Source organism: Saccostrea echinata, unplaced genomic scaffold (assembly GCF_033153115.1).
Source record: "Saccostrea echinata isolate AGI-Se365-2 ecotype Australia unplaced genomic scaffold, CSIRO_AGI_Sech_v1 ptg000049l, whole genome shotgun sequence".
NCBI classification, from domain to species: Eukaryota; Metazoa; Mollusca; class Bivalvia; order Ostreida; family Ostreidae; genus Saccostrea; species Saccostrea echinata.
Window position 1 is genome coordinate 892854 of NW_026889798.1, and position 17980 is coordinate 910833.

The window sequence follows — 17980 nt, forward strand, 5'->3', positions numbered from 1 at the left end:
TTAAGCAAAGTTTACGGTTCAGTGCAGTCATTTAGGGTACATACCAGTAATATTCCAAATCACTTTTCATTTAATTTTACTTAAATGCAAAAGGTGTAAATAATTTTATGCCAGAAATTGGCTGTTTGGTATTGACAGAAAGCAGTTTCAGTGACTATGGCACAACTCATTGAGTATACCTTCCATAAAGTAACCATGACTGGGAGATTTTTTTTTATCTTTGATATAGTGTAAAACAGGTCACTTCAAATAATTTGTGTGTTGCAGGTTGAGAAATCTGAGTTGTGTCCCCTCCTTTGTCATTATGCCAGCTAGTGGAAAGCTGAGATTGATCAATGTACTCTAAGCTAACTTAGGACTGTGCTCTAGACCTGGTGTATTCCTAAGGGAATAGAGAGCCAACAGGTATTTATTCTTACTGATTGCATGACTAAATATTAATAAAATATATTAATCATATCTTAATGAATTCCATCTGTTCAACAATTTTTGATTTTCCTCATTACTTAAAAAAATGTTACACAGAGGAATTGTCCATTACAGAAAGACAACTATAGTTACAAGGGTCCAATCACTGTGAATAGATTTCATTGAACATTTATATGGGAATGGGATATAACTCCGTCAACAATATTAGTTTTTTTTATAATATCCTTAGCTTTCAAATTTTATACATATTTGGCCACAGAAGGAAGACACATGTAGTTTATGAGATCACACAAAATAAGTTTGTGTGTTTGTAGACCATTCTGCATCATCACATTTATGGTGATGTGTTAAATACACATAAATGAATACATGTATAACTTTAATTCACTCTAACTTACAAATTAAAACCCTTCAATATTATATACAGAAGTAGATGATGAAAGGTTGACACCTACATACACTGTAAATGAACTTAAAATTTAAGAAATACCAGGTACATGTTCTAAGATTGAATTGTGTGTCTTTCAAGCTTGTTTGCTTCCATTATGAATTAATAATTAAATCCTTAGTTTGGCCCTCTCTCACTTTCATATTTTTTAAAATTTTATATTATCTATTCCTTTATTTGCTTAGCTTGACATTGAATGATCAGTTACATTACTACATTTTGTTATATTTATTTTTGAAATAATAATTTCACAGGTGAATCACAAGAAGCAAGTACCTAAACAAAGTTGAGAATCTGAGGGTGTCCTACCAAACCTATCCTGTCCTGTTTGAAGAATTCCAAGCCAAGAAAAGTGATGCACAGACTTCTACACTCTCTGCACATTTACTTGTTTTTAAATGTCTAAAATTGTTTGAAAAAGTTTAATTACTTACTGGTACCTTGTATATGCATGTATCCACATTTCAACAATGAAAAAGCAATTTATTCCCAAGTCAATAAAACAATGTATCAGTGTTTTCAATATCTTTATTTGAATTCAAGATAAAAAGGTTATTACATGTACATACCAATACTTGTTTTTTTTTTGTACTGGTAATACATGCTATGAAAAATCATAATATCATAAAGTATAGTCACCCTGATGCTTATACTTATGTGACTTTTTTTTATTTAAGAGGTCTTCCCAAGTTAAGTCAGTAAAATCTAAATCTGCAAAAATTCTATCATTAAGGATTCAAAAATATCTTCCAGTTATGGCTGGATTGTCATGGATTCTACCTGCATGTATACTATAATTGAACTATGTCTATATAATTCAATAACTGTGAACAAACTCCAACATTATATCCCCTATACATTTTTTCTTTCTGATAATGCCAATATCACTTTTCTAAATGTGACCTTGAACTTGCCAAAATGATATACTGGTTAAGAAAGAAAAGATGCATCTTCTATTCATCATAAATCTTTAAATAAAAGGGAGATATTTACTGTTTCTCCATTAAGACATTATGGACCTGACATGAGCAATTTTTTTTTGCCAATGACCTTGAACTTGCCACAATATCATGGGTAAAGGTTATGATGTACTTTCTGCTTACAAATAATCTTTGAAGTTTCCAGTTTCAATACTTATCCATGAGGGAGTAATGAAATGAAAACAAATTTCACACATTTACTGCCAATAATCTTGACATTGGATAAGGTCATGAAACACCATTTAGTCATAAGCAATCTTTGTGTCAAGTATCATTTGCAAATTATGCATTTGACAAAGGTAATACACTTTTTCTGCCAGTTACCTTAAACTTGCTTAAAAATGACCTTGATTTAAGATCAGTCATAACCGCAGGTCATGCTCAATATTTGCAATAAGTATGAGCCTCTAAATGTTCTCAATTACAAGATATAGTCAAACAGGAATTCTAGATTTTGATAAATTTTTATTTTATAAAATCACCTCACACTTCATCAAATAACCTTGGGTCAAGGCCAACACACATATATTCAATTTATGCATGGGGCACAAACTTCGAATGCTTCTTCAATAGGAAATCGGGGTTTGGGCTACAGTCAGCTTTTTCATTCAGCCCTCACTCAAAAAAGTGTAAGGTAAATATGAACAACATAAAGAAAAGAAAATGAAAGAAAAGACAAAAATTTTATATTACTTGTAGATGAATGAAAAATGAAACTTATACTTGTGAATTGGGAGCTAGAATTGAAAAAAAAACAACACAAAAATCTTAAGTTATAAACTTGACTGCCATTAAATTGAATGTATTGTGTAAAAATATTATACATGTGAAATATTCTACCACTCTCTACCACTGGCCCATACATGTCTGAGAGAGGAACAAATGACAACTCTGCATAGGATATTGATATCCTACAAGTTTAAATAAGGTCCACAGTATCAGTAAACATAATAAAAAACTAAACTAACATCACATGTAATTTTTTTTTTCTGTAGCCAGAAGATTAATAATAGGACAACAATTTCTTCTTGGGTTGCAGTTTTGTTGAAGTGTATACAGTGAATTGTTAAATTATGGTCACTTGACATAGGTGGAGTAAAACCTCTCTTATTGATAAAACTTGGATATTTCAGAGTTCCACAGATCCATATAGGGCATTTAGGTGGGTTCAATTTCTGGTGGCCAGATAGTTAAATTGGTAGAGCAAATGACTACTGATTCAGGGGGCCCTGACTTGAATCCTGGTCTGGTCCATACACCCCATCGCTTATCTCTTTTCTGTCTATGCAAAGAACTTGACAATGCAGACTTTCCCTCAATGATAGAAGTGCTTGTCTCTGCAGACTGTACTTGTGACCTACACATACACAAGGAAAAATCTTTTAAGACTTTAAGAGAACATAGTGTCTTTTTGAATTGATCTATTTCACGTTTCAATGTTGTTAACAGCATATTTCTAAGTTATAATAAAAAAATACATACACATGTAAAAATTAACTCACACTTTTTCAGGTAATCATATTGACTTGTTACAATCACTGGAATCTTGGACATCCTTTGCATTCAAAGACAAGTGTCACAGAAAGTGTGTTGGACATACCCTTGTTGCACTTCATATCTGAAACAATGGCAGAAAAAAATTGTAGGGGATGTTTCATTAATCATTACATGTAACTGATCTTTTCAAATTAAATACAGTGGTCTGCAACTGCACTAGAAAAACATGAAATCAAAAGGCCCATGGTCACAATGATCACCTTAGTCACTATGGCCATGTTGTTCTTTATAAGCAGATCCCCCCCCCCCCCCCCCATCTTCTGAAGTAAAACTTGATTGTTTTGCCTGTTCTAGCTGGCTCAACCCTAGCCCCTGGAGACATGAGGATCCCAGCTTCCTTAGAAATATTACTTATCTTTTTATTGTTCTTGAGAAGAGATTTTTAAAGATTTGTTTCCATATACATTCCTTTGTAAAACTTTAATTGCTCATATTGACCCCACCATACCCCCCATGTCATAATTTGAACAAATTTGATTGAACGTACAAAACACAACCTAATGCTTCCATGTAAATACAGTTGAACTTCAGTATCGAGAACACTGATATCTTGAATACCATGGATATGTCGAAGTCCCAATTGCTTATTGTTTAAGTAATATACCCTTGATATCTTGAATCCTCAGATATCTCAAAGTTTTTTCTTGGTCCAATCGAGTTTGAGATAATGAGATTTTACTGTATGAACAATTATGCCTTAGCTTGATTGAGAATATTCTATAAAAAATTCCTACATATTCTAAAGTAAAACTTGATCACACAATGTTGCCCCGTACTACCCTAGAGGGTCAATTAAGCTATGAATGATCGTGAATCTACACTATATCTACATCTACATAGTACAGCATTCCATCAAACCTGATGATTATATGCTGGACATAAAGCTTGCACATAAGTTTCATCTCACCTGGCCCAGTGGTTCTTGAGAAAGATGTATATTTATCAAAATGTCATAAAATTTTCACTAATTATCTATTATCTCATACTGAAAGAGAGCGGGACCTTTAATTTGAATATCTTTCATTTGATCCACAAATTTAGATCAGGCCCGGGGGCCATAAAACTTAGACGAGCTCACTTTTGATCTCAGACTCACTTTGCCACGTATAATTCCTTTCGTAAAAGTGAGATTGAGATCAAAAGTGAGCTCGTCTAAGTTTTATGGCCCCGGAGCCTGAATTCAAAGCTCAATTGAGCCTTCAGCACAGGAAAGCTAAATATGTTTCAAAATTAAGGGAAAATCATTTCATTCTAAGAAGGGGGGATAGAGGGCTATATTTCATTTCAGCTTATTTCTTTCCATACCAGTGAGGGACAAACTAACTATTTTCAAGATGATAAATACAGAAAATTATATATATTTTTTCTCCACTTTAACATTTTAACACCCCCCCCCCTTACACACACACACATGGGGAGGGGGGGGGGACAAATTATTTGTTTTCAACATTTTGAGGTTCAAATTATTTATTTCCAAAATCTGCAAGTCACTTCCCCCTTTCAGAATCAAATGGTCTACTCGCTTTCCACAGGCACTTGTTTCTATAATACTTTTTTAACCCATAGTATGATACATGTAGTATATTAATAACATAAGGTATCCAACTCGTATGCAGGTAACGATCACAGGGGGTGCTTCCGGAATGTAAACAATGTTAATAAAGAGAAAGAAATATTTGTAGATCTACTAAATTGTATCAATCATCACAATGGGTTTTAAAATATTTATATTTTTTAAATTATATTGTTTACATTTCGGGAGCAAGCCCCTGTGATACGTTTACGATGTTTCATGATCGGCTTAGTTTCTTACTCTGAACTTCTTTCCATAAATCAGTTGATCAAGCACTTGTAGAAGGACAGCTCCCTTTTTGTGTCGTATCTGTCATTGTTACACCTACAAGTCAATAATTTGCTCACAAATACCATAAAACACCACATGTTCTACTTTCTCGTCTCTACTTTCGTTTTGATTTAATGCATTTCCGTGAATATAAAGCTTACTTCCGGTAAAGGGAGAAGCCATTAAAAATGCTTTTTAAATAAAAATAATGTAGAGAGATATCTCTTTACAGTAAAGAGATATCTCTTTTTGCTTGAGAGATATCTCTTTTGGACACTTTTGAAAGATATCTCTTTCACTTTGAGAGATATCCCTTAAGATAAACTTAGAGGGATATCTCTTTTACTTTGAGAGATATCTCTTTAACTTGGAAAGATATCTCTCAAAGTAAAAGAGATATCTTTCTAGGTGAAAGAGATATCTCTCTAAGTGAAAGAGATATCTCTTAAATGCTAAGAGATATCTCTCTTAACGAAAGAGATATCTCTCAAAGGAAAAGAGATATCTCTTTAAGTGGAAGAGATATCTCTCTAAGTGAAAGAGATATCTCTCTAAGTGAAAGAGATATCTCTCTTAGTGTAAGAGATATCTCTCTAAGTGAAAGAGATATCTCTTTCTTAGAGAGATATCTCTTTAAGTTGAGAGATATCTCTTTATGTTGAGAGATATCTCTCTAAAATAAGAGATATCTCTGTAATTTTGAGTGAAAATTTAGTTAACGAATAAATAGTAAAAGGGCTTGCCATAGATTTCCGTATCACTTTCAATTTTTACATTGTACAGAGTGGTAGAAGGAAAATTTTCAAATTCTGTGACATCTCTACAAAGTAACAAATGAATTAATTGACCGTAAGAAGTAACGCGCATACATTTACATGTAAGTTGTATAAGCTGTTTATTATATCGCATAAAACATAATAAAATGAATACCGGTATTATACAGTGAACTGGGGGGGGGGGGGGGGAGGCACTGCATGATTGACGGGTCTGCATACAGTGTATAACATGCGCGGCCTAATAAAAGTTTAATGCACAAAGATATTTCTTATTCACAGAAAATTTACGTTACACGTATCAATTTTAACGTGTAACAGTCCAGTAGAAACAGTGACGAATTATCGTGTACATTCACATGCACAGCCCGACTTTAATACATGTAGAGCTTTTTGGTCATCGCGCTGTCATATACTTACAGGCTCCTTTAATTGGCGAATGCTTTAAATTAAAAATTCTGTCTCTATCCGTTTTATGCATAATTGTCACAGAAATACTAACGACGATGGGAGTTTGCCATTAATTCAAGTGTTTACCCTTCGATTAATTAAAAACATGTATAATTTTGACAATCTAATGCAAGCCAATGTGTACGTAGTGCTAAGGAGGGGGAAGGGGGGTATGTTCCTGATAATGTTCATAAACTGGAAACCCATTTTCTTAACTGTGATGAAGGAATTAAATCTTGCATGTACGGAATTGCGATGTACACTGTGCATGTATCTGTCAATTTACATTTGTTCATTTTTTTTTTTTTTTTTTTTTTTTTGGTTAATCATGCTGGAATTATCATTTTTACGTTGATGTACATGCATATATTTCATGCCTCTTATGATAGAGATGCCATAATAAGTTTTACTAAAGCTATTCAACGCTTTAATTTCCAGTATTTCTTTTTCATGCAAAGGTGAGAACAATTTCATACAAGATGTGAGAAATAAAAAAAAACATAGATTAAATACATTTTGGCAAAGATCACAGACGTAGTTGCAAGTCATGCAACCCCCCCACCCCCACCCCCACCCACACACACACACACGTCTTTCTCTCATGAGAAAAATCATTTTAATTTATACTAAGTAAAAGAATTGATGAATTTAAATATAATTCCATCAGACTGATTTTAAACTTACTGATCATTTATAAATATTCTGTCAGGGCATTGATCCTTGCTATCTGTGTGATTGTTTTTTCTTGGGTAGTTTCAGTTGACTTCAGTTTTGAACATTTAAAGTACGTGTCTGCGTGCGTAATTTTTAATAAAAAAAAAAATCTTCCTAAGCATTCTAATTCTATATACCCACAAATATTTCGTTTAATTGTGGATTTTTTTCTCTATTTAATCTTTTAATTATTGAATATTGCAGTCATCTTATAAAATATCATTGTAGAAAAATTAAAAACGACTATGAACTTCACAATGCCTCAAATCGCCTAAAATTGACAGGTAGGATCAATTCAGAGAAATGGCTACCTCGGAAGTCAACTTGTAAATTCTGTGTACACTCTGAATTTCTATGTTGCGTAATTACATGTAAATAACCTCTGTCTTTGTGTATTTTAGGCGACACCTATATAGCCCTTTCCCTGCTACCGTGCATCACTGACTGTCCGTTAGCTTATTTCCGGCTGCGTTCGGCACCCGGAAAGAATTAAACTACTTTAGTTAACTCATTACTTCACTTTAATCTTTGTTCCCAATTTTCAGCGCCCTTATAATGAAGCTGCTTAAATCATTGTTTTCATTATAAAAAGGAATTTTAGTAGAAGTATTTTTAAATCATTAGTATAATTTTATGCCGAAGAAAAATTTTAATTTTACGCAAACTTTGAATGCAAATTATAAAGTAAATCAGATTTGTTGTAATTACGATAACTTACATCCCGCCCCCACCCCCCCACCCCCCCCCACCGAGGCCTTTTACTATATATTAATCTTACTGGAAAAAGATTTTTTAAATTAAAACTTTACTGAAACATGATATTGGATAGTGTTAAAAAATTTTCATGCTATAATTGTGATATGTAGATGCCATGTTATTACCATTCACATACCATGCACTTGAGATATTTTGTAACACTGGCCACTCAAATTAGAAGCCATGTTAAAATATTATTTTTTAAGTGTGCACAAAAGTGCATTAGTTTTTTGGTAGCTGCTTACTTCTTTTATTTCTTGACATTGAATCCCTTTTCACAATTTCAGATTTTATTTAAAATTTCATGATAATAATCCTCTACATTTTCTTGAATATTTGTTCGCTGCATTTTATTTCCGGGATTTTACACTGCTTTTACGGCAATTGTTATTTTCATTTCTGACAATTTTTACCTTTCCAGAAATTTATGTGGGAATAAACTTTAACAAAAGTAAATATTACCTTAAAAAAAAAAAATTTACACTTATTTTAAACCATGTTTTCCGAATAAAAATATTACAATACACTGTATATAAATGCAGCCTAATTAAAGGTTTTGCTTGAGTTAAATAAACACGTGTTTTTCCCCAACTAAACTCAATGTCAACCGAATAACGTGTCAAAATTATATTGGATATTGATGATTTATTCTATCAAGTCTTTTAATCTGCTTTTATTGCCAGGAAGGTACTTTATAATTAAAGTCGTAGAAATTAACTTTAAAATGTCGGAAATGAAACCATTAATATTTTACAGGATTCATTCCATTTTTTCACTTCAAATTTTCAGATACTACTGGCTCTTCTGAAGAATAGATATTCAAATCACATGTAATACAATTCCTCTACTTTCAATAAGCTCTACTTATTTCTGCATAGAAATGCAAAACCTAGACATGGTTAGATCACTTGATTCTTAATAATTGATGCTTTTATTTAAGGAAATTATTGTTTTCAATAGTCTACTTAAATTTAAATTGAAATAATACTACAACACAATCTTATTAAAAAAAACTAAGACCTCAGAGTGTCTCAGGATTACCTCAGCAGCCACAGTATTAAACCTCAGGACTACTCAGTATCAGCTCAGTGCCCTCAGAGCCACCTCAGTATCCCTCAGTATCCCCTCAGTACCAACAGAGTAAACCTCAGTGCCTCTCAGTATGTCCTCAGTATCCACAGTGAAAACCTCAGTGCTCCTCAGGACTACCTCAGTTTTCTCAGTACCAGGCTCAGTACCACTCAGGGTTTTCTCAGTACAACTCAGTACTTCCTCAGGGTTTTGTTAGATTCTCAGAGCTTTTTAGTTACAGTAGTGAGAGCAGGTCAAAAAGTTAAGTTGTTTGTTACAAGAATACTCAGACATATTTTCCACAGGGGAATTAGATCTAGGGTGTCTAAAAGGTGTAAAACACAGTATTGATACAGGAAATGCCCCTCCTGTAAAACAAAAGTTCAGAAGAACACCTCTAGGGTTTCAAGATAAAGAAAAAGAGCACTTACAGAAATTATTAGATGCAGGAGTCATTACCCCATCTTCTTCTGAGTGGGCATCTGCTCCAGTTTTAATCAAGAAAAAAGATGGTAGTGTCAGATATTGCGTAGATTTTAGAGATCTAAATGCTAAGGCTGTTAAAGATTGCTATCCACTACCCCTTATTTCTGACTGTATGGATGTTCTGTATGGCACCAAATTCTTTAGTACTTTGGATTTAGCCATGGGCTATTATCATACAAACAGAAAACAGCTTTTTTGACTAAATATGGCCTCTTTGAACACCAAAGAATGGCTTTCGGGTTGTGTAATGCCCCGCAACCTTTCAAAGGGCAATGGGACTAGTCTTGAGAGGTATGACTCGGGAAGAACTTTTAGTTTACCTAGATGACATCATAGTCTTAGGCAAAAATTTCTCTGAATCATTAGAAAACCTCAGAAAAGCATTTGAAAGATTTAGAAAATACAACCTAAAATTAAAACCAACTAAATGCACTCTATTCAGACAAGAAGTAGAATTTTTGGGTAGAATAATCAATTCTGAAGGTGTACACATTTCCCCAGATAAAATTAAAACTATTAGTGAGTGGCCCACCCCTCAAGACAAAACCCAACTCCAGGCTTTCTTAGGATTTGTTAATTACCACAGAGACCACATTAAGAATTTTGCAAAATTAGCAATACCCTTATATGACTTACTTCAAAAGAATGCTAAATTCAAATGGACCCAAGATCACCAGAATGCCATGAATGACTTGAAAACTGCTTTGACCAGTCCAGAATGTCTCAAATTCCCAACTCCAGATGGTACATTTTTACTGGACACCGATGCCTCCCATCATTCCATTGGGGCAGTTCTATATCAAATCAATGATGGTAAGGAAGAGGTCATCAGTTATGCCAGTCACACATTACTGAAAGAACAACGTAGATACTGTACCACAAGGAAAGAGTTACTTGCTGTGGTTAAGTTCTGTCGGCATTTCAGACATTACCTCATTAGTAGGCCATTTATCATCAGAACAGATCACAACAGTCTCACATGGTTGTTGAGGTTCAAACACATTGAAGGTCAACTGGCTAGATGGCTGGAGGAATTATCTTCTTATGACTTCCACATCAAACACAGATCAGGATCCTCTCATGGCAATGCTGATTCTTTGTCAAGGATTCCTGAAACGATTCCAGACTGTGACTGCTATGACGCTGGAAAGTCGCCTAACAGTCTTCCTTGTGGTGGATGTCATTATTGTACTAGAACTCACAATCAATGGTCAAGATTTCAACTGGATGTGGATGATGTGATTCCACTAAGTATTAAATCGGACAATCTCTCTTCACCAAAAATACTGTACACAACCTACCCACAAACACAGCAACAGCACATTCAGCCAACTCTTTGTAATTGGTCAGAAACAGTCACAGATCAAAATTTAGGTCAGCAACAAAAAGATGATGCAAGCATAAGTCCCATTTTTCATTGGTTAGAAAAACACATAGAACCATCTGAATTTGAACTCAGACTAACCAGTCCTGAAACTAAGGCACTTTGGTTATGTAGAGATAGACTTTTCATTCAAAATGGTGTACTGTTCTATGAATGGGTGAAGTGTCCTGATAGTATGGTTTGTATTGTAGTCCCCACATCTTTGAGACAAAAGGTACTTTCCCTGTCCCATGATACAAAATCTGCAGGTCATTTAGGGATAGAAAAAACTTTAGCAACATTGAAATCTTCTGCATTTTGGCCCAATATGACAACTGACTGTCACGATTATGTAAAATCCTGTTCTGTATGCAATACCAACAAAAAATCTACCAAAACTGCTAGGGCTTCTTTAAAAACCTTTCATGCTGGTTATCCCATGGAAAGGGATCATCTTGACATTCTTGGCCCTTTTCCCCCAAGCGAGGCTGGAAATATGTATATTTTGGTTATGGTAGATCAATTTTCAAAATGGATAGAAATAGTACCTATACCAGATCAAAATGCAGAACAAATCGCAAAAATGTTTGTAGAACATTTCATTGTTAATTTTGGCTGTCCATTAGAAATATTTACAGAACAAGGTAGACAGTTTGAATCGAAATTGTTCAAATCACTATGTCAATCATTGGAAATAGCAAAGAAAAGAACTACTCCTTACCATCCTAGTTCTAATGGTCAAGTGGAAAGATATAACAGAACAATCGTTCAAATGATTCGCTGTTTCGTGGAAAATAAAAACAGAGATTGGGATAAACATCTTCCTCTATTAGGCGTGGCCCTGAGAGCAACAGTTCACAAACAAACAGGGTTTACTCCCAATAGGTTAATGTTAGGTAGGGAAGTCATCCGCCCACTCCATCTCATGTCGGGTACACAGGATCAGATCCTAAAGCCCTGTGAACCTTCTGTTTGGGTTCAGGAGTTGGAGAAACATCTGTCTGAAGCCCATGAAATTTGCAGGTCTCACATAAAATCCTCAAAACTTAGGCAAAAGAAAAATTATGATTTAAGAGTTTTTGAAAATAGTTTTCAAACTGGGGATATAGTTCTATTAGATAATTCGGCAAGCAAAGTGGGTCAATTAAGAAAATTAAAATCTCCATGGAAAGGGCCTTACTTAGTGGTTGATACAAACCCCCCATTGTATAAAATTCAAGACAAAAAAGGGGAACATGTGGTACATCATGACAGAATAAAACTTTGTAATAGCCCAGTTTCATTCAGCCTCAGACAGATGAGAAATCAATTATTTTCTGAAGACGAGCAGGGTGATGTCACTGGTGAATCCACTGAAACCCATGTTACTGATGTGTCTGTTGGGGAAACTAGTGGCATCACTCCACCAGAGGTTTCTCCGGCTTCTGGGCCTCCACCAGAGGTTTCTTCAGCTTTTTAACCCTATAAAACAGAAAATACATGTACTACAAGAACAAGAGGGGGGAGAATAGTCAAGGCCCCCAGATACTTGAAAGATTACTGTAAATAGATGATATTTGTGACTACACGTACTATTTTTATGCTTGATTAAATGTACATTTCAGAAAGCTCTTTTAAAACATCACTTGTAAATATTAATCTGATTGTTGAAAGAAGTTTACACTTCATCAATAATTTATCTTTGCATGGTGAGAAAGCTTACATTTTTTTCTTTTAGTTTAATTGAAACTCACTTGGATATTATTTCTTTAGCAATCATCTACTCAAAATGGTATGTGCAGAGCGTCTCTATGACCTTAACTTTGAGGAAAGCAACTTCGATCCTGATTACTCAGCTGACACAAATGAAGACCAAGAGAACATTCCATCTACTACTGTAACATCCAAAAACAATAAGAAAAAATGTTCTTTATGTAGTTTCCATGCAGGAGTTATGAAGAGGCATGTCACATTAATGCATCTTCCTTGGTTTTTGTATCCCCTTACTGCATGTTGGCAATGTCAACAACAATTATCCACTTCATGTAAACTCTTTCATGAACACATAAATATTCATCCTCCAAATTCTACATATTTTGATAATCAGAAATTTTCAGAATGGTGCTTCCTCATACTAGGTTTTCTACATACTGTGGCACAGTTTTTGGAAATTCCGTTCAAAGATCTTTTGCCCTATATCCAACAGAACCAGCAGTTTCATCCACTCAAAAGTCCTGAACCACCTTTTTCTGATGTAGAGCTTCTCATCTTCGACCAGTTCAGTAAAACAGTTGGAATTCTGAATCTACCAAATAACCTCACAATACGACCTCCAAATCATTTATTATCTTTACTACATTGGAAACTTATTAGTAATGTAATTAAAAATTTCACCTCTACTCAACGTTCACACCTTTGCTCTTCAACTTTACTGTGTGATATTTATGGACATCCTATTCTTCAAGTTCCATCCAGTCAAACAGTTCCACCAATTGCAGATTCTCACTTTCATCTTGATCAACTATGTAAAAGAAATAAAATACCAAATTTTCAAGCTTTGGCCAATCATTATAATGAAAATATTCATGATTTAGAAGCAGCCGTTGCTAATTATGTGTTCCCCAATAGCTGGAAACTTTGAACAACCAAGTAAATTTTCAACCAAATATTTACCTTTCTTTTGGTATTCATCCACATCTTGTGCAGACCAACTGGCCTCAGTACTGGAAACCTTTACTTCATCTTGTGTCAGTCTCTTCTTGTGTCGCCATAGGGGAATTAGGAATTGATTTAACTTCAAAATGTCCCATCCATCATCATTGTCAACATGAAAGCTGCAAACAAAGAATCAAACATAACCAAATTCAGTTCTTTCAAGAATGTGTTTCTTTGGCCAAAGTCACTGAAAAGCCTTTGATTATTCATTCAAGGGATTCATCTGATGGTGAAGCTGCAGATATCATTTTGAATATTCTGAAAGATCTGGATGCTTTGCACATTCCAATCCATAGACACTGCTTCACTGGGACTCTAGATGAACTCGAGAAATGGAAGACATCTCTACCAAATGTAAAATTTGGAATAACTTCAAAATTTGTATCATCTACAATAAGGAAAATTCCTCTCGACAAATTACTCCTTGAATCTGACAGTCCGTATCTTTCTACTCGTGGCCCCTGGTCTGTTTCCTCTGTAGCTAAACAAGCATCACGATACCTCAACATTCCTGCACATATTCTCATTCTTATCTGCAATCAAAATGCCAAAAATTTCTATAAGATTAAACTGCGTATATATTGTTTTTTTATGCTGACATTTCATTTACATGTATGCACTCATTATGATGTTTACACATCTCGAGTGTAAAATGTAACGTTATCATTCTTCATTTACCCATTCAAACAAACAAAAAAAAAAAAAAAAAAAAACCAAACTTGAAATTACGAACTATTTTGGATGTTTACACATCTTTTCTGGTTCGTTAAAAAAAACAACTAAATATGTGCATCTATTTCATTGTTTTTTAAATGTAAATAATACTATACTTTGCCTTTCACTTCCACATGGCATGGTATGACAGGTTATGACACATTGACGTTTTGTATACGTTGTTACACTCTTCTGTCCTTTCTTCGCAGAAGAGTTACAAAAACTTTAGATTAAACAAGTTGTACCTAAAATGACTCATTTTATATGTAAATACTTTTCTACATGAACGGGGGGAATGTAGTATAAGTACGTTTATTTATATCGGGTTCGGGGTTTGGTCTGTGGTCTATGTGATTACAGATCACCTATTTTTATTGCCTTTCCTTTATCCGACACTGAAGAGTGCAGACGTATCTCCGTCCTGTCCGGTGTTTTCGGGTTTGAGGCCATCTTACCCTTGGTAAGAATAATTGTACAAATTATATGGAATTATACAACAGAGCTAATGCTATGGCAATTTGTGCAGTGTGCATCAACTTTTAGGAATATGGGCCATAACTCAAGAACCCCTTGACCAATTTTTGTCAAATTGTCAGAGTATCTCTGGTCAATATTGGCTCTCATTTATACTAAAAACAGGGTTGTGACCCTTAAGCAAGGGAAGATAATTGGGAAAATGATATAAAAAGTACAGGTTGCTAAAAAAACCTTCTCAAGAAGCACGGGGCAGATTATCACAAAACTTGCATACAAGAATGAGGATATGTTGTAGATTATGTTTTGTCAAAACTTTGATATTTTGCTTCCTATAAGGCAAAGGGTCATCAAGTCTTGTCAATTGATGCATCTTAGGTTACATATCAAGTTGACTCAAAAGTAGGCCACAGTGACTTACTTTTTTGAATATTTTCAGATACCAATTGGCTTAAAATCAGCAAACTTTGTCAGTTGCTTCATCTTGGGTCCTCAAAATGATTCAATTAAAAAGAAGGTCACAGTGATCTACTTTTGGAATTTCAAGGTAATATTTAATATTTCAATTAATATAATGCTTTGAATCATCAAGCTTTGTCAGTTGATGCATCTTGGGTTCTCAGAGTGTGTTAATTAAAATGAAGGTAACAATGACCTACTTTCAGAATTTCAAGGTTTTATCTAGATAAATAGAATACTATGAGGCTTCAAATACAAGTGATAGGTATGTTGTACAATTTATCAGAAGAGTGATTCAAGGCCCTTTGTCCTCTTTCTTTAATTTGTCATTGTATGAGAAATGTCCAGAAGTAGATTACCTCCAAATTCCTTTGGTGGATATATGTCTAGTGATGTATTGATGTTATACAAGGCAATATTACAGGTGTGTTGAGGGAAGAACATTTTACCGGGTAGTTGATTTTTTAAACGCATGTACTTATTACAAAGTAAGGCTATATAATTATACAGATATACATGTGCACTAAATAAAAAGATTTGAAATAAAAGTTACGTTTTATTATAATTTTTGTATGGTGAATAATGAAATATATAAAGAGAAAGGTATGAATTGAACAATTAATAATGTTTCTATTGCCACTCATAACTTTGACCTCAAGATTTAATAGCTTGTAAACTCATTATTTTAACGTTTTCTCAAAATGAGTCCTTAATTTGCCCCGTTTGTACATTTGTTTCTCCAAAAGCATCTTGGAAAGTAATTTTTAGAGTGCTTGTCTCCCCCATTTGAACATTTATAGTCGACAAGCCACCTACACCATTATAAGTGGGCCCTCCACTTATCCGCACAACTACTGTATAAACGGTGTCTTTAACAAGAAGCAATGGTTTTGGAAATATTACTGGAATTTCTTTGTAGTTCTGAGTTTTCTGCTTAGTTTGGCTTTTTCCTAAAAGCTGGCCATTTCCAGTATAAAGATACATGGAAACAAAAAGACCTGCTTCATATACAGTCTCTGTACCGTAAACAAATATCTAAGTTTATAGTGAATGATATCCTGTCCCCATTTAGGGAATTATCAACAACCCATGTAGGATGTAGACTGTGACGTAAAAAGCGATTGATAATTATGTCCTGGTCTGTTATTAGACATCTTATCTTGGAGTGCTGTTCTGGTACTGGTTGTTGTTCAACTGTTGATAAGTACACCATGATCTTCAAAGATAATTCATTGTCAATTATGCCTTTATTAACAATATTTTCCAAAAAAAAGTCCATTGACATCATTCCGAACCTTAGAAAGGGACTTATGTCATGCCAGGTGTGGGGAATGTCTTCTTCTTTAACTTTTTTAGTCCAAAGATTGATGTGATTAAATAGAAGTTCCTCATGTATGCATAGACTGTCTCTTTTAACAATATTCAAGAGTAATTCCAGAGGAATTTCTTGGAATTCTTCAGTAGTTATACTTAATAATACTTCTTCAATGTGTTTGTCTAAAAATTCAAGGCCTTTGTTTTTGATATCCGTTATGCTGTTTTCATGAGAAATAGTTAAAATTTTAAGAACAGTATTTTTTGATATGTTTTGTTCTAAGAATATGCAACATTTTTCCATAAGTTCAGTAACACTATAATAGTCAGCAATCCGGTAAATCTCTTCTACATTATCTAAAGTAATGTGTATTACAATAGTGTACAAGAACTCCAACATTTCCTTTGTATGTTGAATAGAATGAACATCACACTGAATTATGTTTGATTCATCAATGGGATGATTCCACTTTCCACAAAGCCGGGCCTCAAACCATTTTGATCCAAGAATTAATACAATTTTATGGGCTTCAATGATGGAATTATCTTGAAGCTTTAACTTTACGTCACAAAGTCTCTGGTTTCTGAAGGCTTGTATTAACTTTCTCCCAAGAACTGACATTTGTGTAGTCTGAAATACGAAATAGCTTCATATATTAAGACAAAATGACTATGCTTAGGTCACAATGGTTAATGGAAAGTCACCTTGACCTCATCTTACAATGTGTATACACTGATTACCCGGTAGATGTTTATAGGAACTTACAAACAAAGTAGGATTCATTGCCTGATCTAACAAATGTGTCTGAAAAAAACGTGTACATGAATTACACATAGAAGTGATGTTAAATTCATATGAATGTAAGGTAATTGTACAATAAATTTATAAAAGCTAGTTATCTTTAATCTTTCCTTCATTGTTACTTGAAGTTTTGCCAGTACATATAACAGTAACATATAACTATAGTTTGACCCTCGACCTTCCAACCTCTTAACTTATCCAAAGAGGGGGACCAGTGTATAAGTTTGATGACGATCAATCAAAAGATTATCAAGATACTCATGGCTGTAAGAACCGGGCCAGTCCCCCCCCCCCCCAATAATTTTGCCAATATATAGAATACACTGTACTATAGAAAATATATATGTAGCTACTATATGCTTGTGCCCCCTCAATAATAACGTCCGATGACCTTTTTTTTTTTTTTTTTTTTGCTTGTCAAGGAATTTTGGTAGTTGATAGTGCCCCCCAACTGAAAATGTATGGTTGTGCCCCTCAAAGTGAAATTGCTTCCTACGGGCCTGATACTGATCAGACCAACTGACTGCTTAAAATGGCATGCCCTCTTTTTTTTTCAAGCAACACAAATATACAAGTCTTTCTATGAGGATTCAAACAAACAAATATCATTACATATTTACTTCATATATTTAATTAAACATATATAATGTACA

At 34.1% G+C, this 17980-nt stretch overlaps 1 long non-coding RNA gene across 2 annotated transcripts; it reads right to left on the minus strand.

Annotated features, from left to right (window-relative positions):
- Positions 1-3128: 3128 nt before the first annotated feature.
- Positions 3129-5296, minus strand: LOC133203305 (uncharacterized). Of its 2 annotated transcripts, none has more exons than XR_009723387.1 (3): positions 5228-5296; positions 3360-3475; positions 3129-3214 (listed from the first exon to the last, which is right to left on the minus strand). It is a non-coding gene; the product is annotated as an uncharacterized LOC133203305 (long non-coding RNA). The 2 variants fall into 2 exon arrangements; XR_009723388.1 differs by having other exon boundaries at positions 3340-3475.
- Between the last annotated feature and the right edge of the window lie 12684 nt (positions 5297-17980).